We start from the raw sequence: 6,000 nt of genomic DNA, 5'->3' as shown, positions 1-6,000 counted from the left end.
TTGAAATATGTTACTGTAGTCATCATTATTATATTTTTCCACAATCAGATATCTGTGGAGCATGCAGCCAACAGTATGCCTATAATTGCTGGGTGCAGGGACAGTTGGTAGACTGTGTCTTCTGTCATGATCAAGTTAAACAATTACTTTTTTGGCTTTGCAGCACTGATGTGCATTTGTGTAAAGCAGTTTGGGGTACTTTACTGAAGCAATTGTTCACAGTCAGATAATTAAGTTTTATAACTAGTAACTGGGGAGTACAGACCATAGTGGATTATATATGACACCAGTTCAATTGGTCATTTAGGACTGAAACTGGTAATTTTATTATGATGGGTTAGTAAATTTTCTTTACCTTGTTTGAAAAATGTTCAAGACTATGCATTTCAAAAATGTGGCTTTGTTAAACAATAATTCTAATTTAAAACAGTCGGGTAGGTAAGTGTGCATTTTAAACAAACAGGAAAGTGAATCTAAAAGATCACGTGCATTTATGCATGGTCCTAAAAAGTGGGTGAGTAGGGTCCATAGTTTGAACATAGCCCGAGGTACACTTAATCCGTCACTGGCTGCGTTTCTTACATGTTTCTTATTGTGCAGCATTTTCGTGCTACTAAGGTTTCTCAGTGCACACCTTGTTGGGTTTCATGAAATCTTTCTTGGTTCCCTTTAGAAATTTGTTTTCCTGATTCTCACGTCTTATTGACAATTACATTTAGCTCAGGATTGCAGCTTGCCTTCTATTCTTCCCGATGGTAAAACGACGAGAATTCCATACAATGGGGTTACCTCCTGCCCATGGTTTCGAAATACAGCTCTCATTTTCAATACAAAAATGGCAAACAGCCTGATAATCTGAATGTTGCCGTACACACACCGTAGTCCAATATAAATCATCAGAAATTACAAAAGTATCTGTAAGGAGTTGCAGTGTGGTTTGTCGACTCGGGCCAGATTTCACATTTCATTAAGCCATGCTCTCCTATGGGCACAAACGGGTGACAGTCCTATGAAAATTTTTCCGGTTTAAAATAAAACGTAAATCTCGACTCCACTGCTTCCTAAATTTGAGCTTATCCCGACAAGAGCCTACCATGCGTACAAATCTATTCCATTTGTTTTACTGTACCTCCCTTTTTTATTGATATGGGCGAACCTTCTTACCTTTACCACACCAGCCGACTCCTCCCACAGGACGACAACGCTCCTGCTAGCACCAGGCAGAAATCTCCCAAAGGCGGTCGCTAACTTTAGTGTGTAGGTGATCTGCGTGCCTGTGTCTGCATCGATAGCCTTGGTATCCCGACAGAAGGAAACGGTGGAAGGTAAAAGCGTGTTAACTTTGAAAAACAGCCGTGAATTTCCACAAGACAAGTTCGCATAAAAGGGGAGAATGCAGAATCGATCGTGTTTGAACTTGTTACTTTTGTTTTAGATTCTGAACCGTAAGTAAAATTTATAACAGATGCGAGTCAAACTTATAGAAAAGTGCCGTACATGCAATGTATGTGTACCACCTTGTTAAAAATCGAGATGACTGTCTGCTGTCATTTCCACATTAATTGGGACTGATGTAGTTTTACGCAGTAATTAGCTAGGTGTTTAGTTTTACGATACCTTAAGTTTGTGGGATACTGAGCAGCTGTCTCCATATGGAAGAAAGGTAGTGTATGTGCAGAGGCTGCAGAGCACACTATGATTTTACTTAATGTGTAGGTGTAGACAGTTTGTGCCTTAGGTAAAAGACTGATTGTTCCCTGACGTTTCTTGGATCAAAATGTTGTAGTATACAATGATCGTTATACACTCTGATGCTTCATCTGCCATCATCGCCTTGTTGGGTGTAGTGAGCAAGCAAAGTCTGAATTGTTTACTTTCATAGCGCTGCTGTGCGTCTTCTCTTGAAACTAGGGTTGCCACCTTTTCACATGCTCAAAGTGGGACATATTTGGTGCAAACGTCAGATTTGGCAGGCCAAAACATACCCACAGCCAGTAGAAAGGACAGAACTTCACTTTTTTGCCTAAATAAAAGCCTATTCTTGTAGCATTTTAGTTGCTTATTCTGTTTCTTATAACATTTAGGTGTTTCAGATAAGAATAACTGCTTAATGCAATTATTACATAAAATATAAGAAATAATTTGGCCCTAAAATCTCAGGACATTTGCCATTTTTACAATTTTTTTACAGGACACAACTGCCCAAAGAGGGACTGTCCCTCTCAAAGTGGGGACAGGTGGTAACCCTACTTCAAACGTGTTTAACACTGATGTTATCCCCATCTGCTCAGAAGATTGTAAAAAAAAAAAAGAAAAAGGAAGACATTCATGCTACCACGGGGGCACTGTACTACCTTCTGCTTTGTGATACATCTTGCTTACAAAAATGTATTTATTTATTTATAGTTTGTTAACCGGGAAAATCCACTAGGCCATAAAGAGCCCATTTTCAGTGGAGGCTCGGGGAGAAAAGCTCCCTGGTACAAGAAAAAAATAAATAAATATATACATTGGTATACAATTATCAAGCAAATTGGTATAGAAAGTTGTAAACACAGTTAGCAGTTCAGAGGCCTGACAAATAACATTGACAGGTTTGGTAAAGATAGCAAAGAGCATTTTTGGTAAACATAGCAAACAGAACATTATATATATTGGTAACATACAATTATCAAATTAGTTTACAATGTTATAAACTTTCTTTTTTATATATAGACTAGTTACTGTGTTAATGAAGTTTTGGTAAAAATGGCAGAGAGTAGGGAAATTATATCTTTAAACTAGGGATTCAAGAAGGCTGAGTGCAAGTACTTTTACATGTAAAAGAGTTAGTTTTTTGCAACTTTTAGACGATAAGGTACTTTTAGTTTATTAAATTATACTAGAAGGTATATTGAAGTCTTCCTGGGAGCTTACGATGCAGTAGAGTTTTGCTAATACAACCTTTCCAGTTACAAAGACTTCTTTTTACATTCCACAGGGTTATGTTGGACTTTTAGGAGTTCAGTTTCACTGGATAACTGTATGCTTTTGGAAATTTGAACTGGTGGTTCTCAGCACTGCGGTCTTATGCCTTCTTTCTTAAGAATGTTTCTCAGGTCTGTCATCTGATTTCATGGAAAAACTGAGTGAGTTTGTAGTCTGTAGTTACCTGTTTTTAGACATATCAAATTAAGTCACAGTGACTTTTTGATAAGACTTATAAAAGAAGTTGAAACTTAAGGTAAAATAGACTGCACAGATATATTTTATGAACTCTGCTGTTTTGCTTACTGAGATACACTTTCTGGTTGTGTTAATAAAGATGCAGCTCTTGTTTGAGAGAACACATGGTAGGTACATTAAGAAGCATGAGGCCAAATGAATCATATTTGCTGAGTGCATTACTCCTAATGAAATCAAGCCCTGAAGGAATTTTATTAAATTAATAAAATAAAACTTCTTCTTCTTTCGGCTTTTCCCGGTTAGGGGTCGCCACAGCGGATCAACTGTCTACTCATGATTGGCAGTGGAGTTTTACAGTTGATAAAATAAAGCAAACTACATTTTTTTGAAAAATGCTAGCTCTTCAACAATACAGCAGCTTTTTAAATAATGTGAATATAAAAGAACAGTGCTACATAGCTTCAATGTGAAGAAGAGTATTAGACAGGTACTGTGTGTGTCATACAGTCTTTGGATGTATGTTGGTTGTAGTACCCTCCAATGGATACACAGTAGCTAGTATTTTACATACCCTGACTTTGCTTGCCATCTGAGATGCACATTTGGTGCTAAAAATGCCCTCCATAACAATGTAATGTAGCTTCTTGTATTTACAACATGGAAACTGCACTTCAGAAAAGAATTACAATGGTCATTCACATAGTCCTTGAAAACATTGAAAACAGAAGCATTACTTTCCCATTTTTATCTTGCAGCCACTTGAAAATACAGTTTTTAACTAAGCTGCATGTGAGGAGAGCTACCCCCACTAATATTCTTAAATGTAAATTAAAAATATATATATTGCAAAGGATATGTCCAGAAAATAAAAGTATCACTGCAATATATGTACTGAACTGTATCAGTCATTGCTGTCACTTTATGTATGTGAGGGAGATGACACCCCCCACAATCTCCCCACACCTTTTGGAATGTAAGCACAAAAAAATGCAACCGTGGCAGTAGTTGATAGATGAAGTGGGTGGGAGTTTGGTATAATGGTTAAAGTGTCTTACAGACACAAGGGGCAGGGTTTGATTCTTACATGAGGTAACTGGCTAGGCTTAAAATAGCCCACAAGGACAGTTAGCTTAGTACTAATCTGTGAATCTAAAGAAATGATTACTCTAATAAATGCATACAACAGATTCATATATGAACTGCAAACTAATTAAAACTGAAGTATAGTTTTACCATTAAATTATGTGAAAAATTGCAAACTAATTAAAAGTGAAGTGTAGTTATACCATCAAGTTATGACGTATAGTTATGCTGTTAAATTATGCAATAACAGCAAACTAATTAAAATTATGGTATAGTGATGTGCCATCAAGTACAGCGATGCAATAACTACAAAGTAATCAAACTTAATTATATTTATACCATCAAGTTATGCGATAAATACAAACTAAAAATGAAGTATGGCCAAATTATGCCATAACTGCAAACTAACTGAAAATTAGGTATAGTTATACCATCAATTTATGCAGTAATTACAAGCTAATGACAAATGAAGTATGCTTATACCATCAAAGTATACAATAACTGGACACTAATAGTTATGCTATCGAATTATGCAATAACTACAAACTAATTAATATGAAGTATAGTTATACTATCAAATTATAAAATAACTCCAAACTAATTGAAAATTGAGTATAGTTATACTATCAGATTATGCAATAACAGCAAACTAAAACAATGAAGTATAGTTGTACCATCAAATGATGTAATAACTGCAAACTAATTAAAATGAAGTTTAGTTGTAACATCAAATTATGCAGTAACTGCAGACTAATTGAAAATTAAATATAGTTTTGCCGTCAAGTTATGCAATAATTGCAAACTAATTAAAAGTGAAGTATACTTATACCAACCAAATTATGCAGTAACTGCAAACTAATTAAAAATGACGCATAGTTATGCTGTCAGGTTAACGTTCTTGTTTGCACAGATAACTTGCCCATCTGTGTAATCTACTTGTTCACCCCGTTTCTACATAATGTACAGTTGGTATGTACAGACAGGCAATCTATCAATGCAGTCTGATACATTAATCTAATGGTATAGCTATACTTTAGTTTTTTTAATTAGACTGCAAACCCTGCAAAAAATGAAATTGATATTATACATAATCTGTGTTGTTACTCATGCAGTGTATCAATGTCAATCAAAGCTAGTTATCCCAAGCTTTGCCATAACCTGTATGACTGTATACTGTGGATATAAAAAGTGTACACACCCCTGTTAAAATGCTAAGTTTTTGTGATATAAAAAATGAGACCACAATAAATCATTTCAAAACTTTTCCCGTCTTTAATGTGACCTATAACCTGTACAGTTCAATTGAAAAACAAACAAATCTGTGGGAAAATATAAAAAAAAAACGTACAATATGTTGGTTGCATGTGTGCACACCCATAAAATAATACTTTGTTGTGTGCACACCCTTAAACTAATATTTTGTTGAAGCACCTTTTGATTTAATTACAGCATTTAGTCTTCTTGGGTACACACCTGCCATCAATTAAAGAGACTCTGATTAACCCCAAATAAAGTTCAGCTGTCCTAGTAGGATTTTCCTGATATTTACTCAGTTGCCTGCTACAACAAAAGCCATGGTTTGCAGAGAGCTTACAACGCATTAAAAGGGATCTAATTGTTGAAAGGTATCAGTCAACAGAAGGGTAAAAAAAATTTCCACAGCATGGAATATACCATGGAAAACAGTGAAGACAGACATCAAAAAGTGGAGAAAATATTGGACAATGGTGACGTTGCAAAGAACTGGACATC

At 35.5% G+C, this 6,000-nt stretch overlaps 1 protein-coding gene across 7 annotated transcripts in view; it reads left to right on the top strand.

Annotated features, from left to right (window-relative positions):
• The first annotated feature begins 1,178 nt into the window (after positions 1-1,178).
• The window catches only part of SYTL2 (synaptotagmin like 2), a 1,607,062-nt gene continuing 1,602,240 nt past the window's right edge, over positions 1,179-6,000 (top strand). For 3 of the 7 annotated variants that reach the window (XM_044071181.1, XM_044071180.1, XM_044071175.1), the window contains exon 1: positions 1,179-1,445. The gene's annotated coding sequence lies outside the window, so the exon portion shown is untranslated. The remainder of the gene's footprint in view (positions 1,446-6,000) is intronic. The other 4 variants (XM_044071183.1, XM_044071184.1, XM_044071182.1 and 1 more) reach the window with 2 other exon arrangements.

Source organism: Protopterus annectens, chromosome 5.part0 (assembly GCF_019279795.1).
Source record: "Protopterus annectens isolate FY-2018-M chromosome 5.part0, PAN1.0, whole genome shotgun sequence".
Lineage (NCBI taxonomy): Eukaryota > Metazoa > Chordata > Ceratodontiformes > Protopteridae > Protopterus > Protopterus annectens.
This window is presented reverse-complemented; position numbering and strand designations above follow the sequence as displayed.